Genomic DNA, 3,502 nt, shown 5'->3' on the forward strand with positions numbered 1-3,502 from the left:
CCAAGCATATGAATTTAAAATATAGTGTCTGTGAATGTTCATTGCATTAATGTTTGTGGATAGAAAATCCAAGAGGCTTGATTTTACAATAAATCTGAAGTCAGTAGAGTTATACTGGTGTGAAATTGGTCCCAAATTGGAATGTGTATGTCCAAAGCCAGTTTACTATAAAGTTAGAATGGTGATTTCGCCTCCCTCCTCCCAGTATCCATCCAGCTCTGAGTGATCAAGTAGGTTCCTGTACTAGTCTACTAGTATACCTTGACACTAAAATACTATTGCATAAACTTTAAGGTCAGAAGGAACCATCATAAGCATCTAGTCTAGTCTCTTGCACATTGCAGGCCACAGAACTTCACCCATCCATTCCTGTAATAGACCCTTAATCTCTGGCTGAGTTATTGAAGTCCTCAAATCACAATTTAAAACTTCAAGTTACAGATAACCTACCATTTACAGTAGTTTATACCTGCAAGTGACACCGTGCCCCATGTTGCAAAGGAAGGCAAAAAGCTCCTAGGACCTCTGCCAATCTGACCTGGAGAAAAATTCCTTCCTGACCCCAAATATAGGACACCTGGGAAAGAATTATCTGTAGTAACTAACAGCCTGTTTATCCTCTCCTTACCCCAGTTACACTGATTAAACACTGTTGACTTTGATAGATTTACTCATATTTTACACAGATGTGACTGGAGAATAAGCCCATGACGTCAAGGGCAGAAGTCAGCACCACCATGTTGTCCAGTGGACACTTGACAAAATTACCAGACTTAGTGGCGGACATTGGCAGGGGGATTATGCCATTCAGTCATTTAACCTGTAAAATTGTGCACATAATTTTCCACATTGGGAAAAAAAAACCTAACTAGCTAATAATAATTAATATTTTGGCTGAAAGGTGCTGTAAGAGTGCAAAGTATTATTATTTCAAATAAGCAATTACTTTTCTGTAGCCCGTGACTACAAGATCAGTTTCAAGGCACAGCAAGAGCTTGGATGTGTACAATGTATAATTTGTTACAGAAATTATTTTATTACTGGATGAATTGCCTAGTTACTTGACTTTCTTCCTGCAATGACACAATAGTGATGAATTGTTTGTTAGAAATACTTATACTTTGTAGCAGAGGAAGGGGACAGCTAGAAAAATACAATTGCTAGCTCTTGAGATTTAATATTCTGTGTTCAAATGATGTTAGCGGTTTATCTAAAACTGCCAATAGCAGAGGACTCTGAGTTCAAAGGAAGCTACCCTGTTTGTACAGTGCAGTCTTCTGAAAGCTCACCTAGAACAGGGTTCTGATTGCAGATGCAATGGTGAGATGTATTAGAAAAGAATAAAGGCTTGATGGAAACCTGGTGTGTGGCACCCTAGCCATACAATAATACAAATAATAAATAATAATAATCCTGGAAACCAGACTGCAAATAATTTTACTCATGCTGAACTAAATGGAACTACACAAATGAGTAAAATTACTCATGTGTAAATGTTGGCAGGATTGAATCCAAAGTTTTTTCTAATGAAAATCTGCATTCCTGAGTTGTTGTTTTGTTTTTTGGGGTGGGAGGGGCAGGTTGGGGGGGGAGGAATCATGAAACCAGTGAAAGTTAACACAATTGGTGAAACTTTGGAGCCCTGCATCAGAAATTGCAAACGAATTTTCACTTGGTTTTTAAGGGTGGACAAGGAGAATAATTTCACCGCTGAATGTTAACCAAAATAAAGTTTAATGTGTGTAGTCTAAAGTTGCCCTTGGGTTATTGAATTATTATTTACCACCAAGCAGAAACTGGTTTCCATTGAGTTCAGTTAGGACCTGATCCAACGTCCACTAAAATCAATGGATAACCTTCCATAAACTTCAAGGGGCTTCGGGTCAGGCTCTAAGTGCTGAAGACAATTCTTAGTGCTATAGCATCTGCCAGCAGCAGACTTAGACATACCAGACTCTTTATAGGTGATGCGATTCCATTTCCTTATTTTAACAATGCAATGACATTCTAACTTATTTTCTGGTTTAAAAATTAATTAAAGCATTTTTAAAATGCATATTTACCATTAATTCCATCCAAACCCCACTATCCAACTGAGCTTCATGGAGAAATGTGTGACTAAAGTTGGACAATCCTCAGGCTAAACTCAGCTCAGGCGGCTCCCTGCAAGCAGCTCCCCATCCCTGCTGTTGCTGGCAGAGGTGCAGCCAGGCAGCTCTGCAGGCACTCCGCCTCCGTCTGCAGGCGGTTCCAGGCCAATGGGCTGGGAGCTGGGGAGTCAGCACTCGGGGAGGGGGTTATGGAGGCAGTGTGCAGAGCCGCTTGGCTGTGCCTCCACCAGCAACAGCAGCGACCAGGAGCTGCTTACTGGGAGCTGCCCAAGGTGAGTGCGCCCCATAGACCTCACAATTTTTACCATGGACACTTGTGTCCATGTATAGACACGTTGCAACCCCTTGTTCAAGGGAGGATGAAGTTATGTAAGCAAATACCTTAACGTTCTGGTCACTCTTCTCCCCTCCTACCTTTAGTTCCTTTTCCTCCCTCTTACTTTTCTCATTTCTCAGTCCCTTGAATATTTTTCATGATTTGTTTTAGGCTTTTACAATATCCCACTGTAGCTGTCCTGATTCTCTCCAGAGTGCAAAGCCTGTAGCTTCTGCTGCTGCATCTGGCATGCTAAATTAGCACTGCAGAGACTGGTGCATCTTATCAGTGACTAAGAGGAAGCATTGTTTTCTCAGAGTTGTATTCATCTAATAGATAACATCAGGCCAGGAAGCAGTGACTTCGTTTTAAACCCAAATCTGACATCAGGAATCATAACATTCAAAACCAGTGGGAGAACACTTCAACCTCTCTAATCACTCAGTGACAGACTTGAAGGTGGCAATTTTGAACAAAAAAACTTCAAAAACAGACTCCATAGAGAGACTGCTGAACTTGAATTAATATGCAAATTAGATACAATTAACTTAGGTTTAAACAGAGACTGGGAACGGTTGGGTCATTACATTAATTGAATCTATTTCCCTATGTTAAGTTCTCCTCACACCTTCTATGGGTCATCTAAATTATCACTTCAAAGGTTTTTTTTCTGCTGTTGATGATAGCTTATCTCAATTGATTGGACTCTTCCAGTTGGTATGCATACTTCCACCTTTTCATATTCTCTGTATGTATAAATATCTCCTGTCTGTGTGTTCCATTCTATACATCTGAAGAAGTGAGCTGTAGCCCACAAAAGCTTATGCTGAAATAAATTCATTAGCCTCTAAAGTGCCACAAGTATTCCTGTTCTTTTTGTTTTAAACCCATGTATCTCTTGGCATACTGGAGTACAGACGCATTAGATTGTTGAGCTTTTTTTCATCAAAAGGCCAACTTGCATTGACTTCAAATTTATGGATAGATGGTAGCATTAGATTCACATTTTTTTCCTGGAGAATATTTTTAATATTAGAAATAGTCTAGGAATGTTCAGCAATCTTATCGAAGAATT

Source organism: Gopherus flavomarginatus, chromosome 1, assembly GCF_025201925.1.
Source record: "Gopherus flavomarginatus isolate rGopFla2 chromosome 1, rGopFla2.mat.asm, whole genome shotgun sequence".
Lineage (NCBI taxonomy): Eukaryota > Metazoa > Chordata > Testudines > Testudinidae > Gopherus > Gopherus flavomarginatus.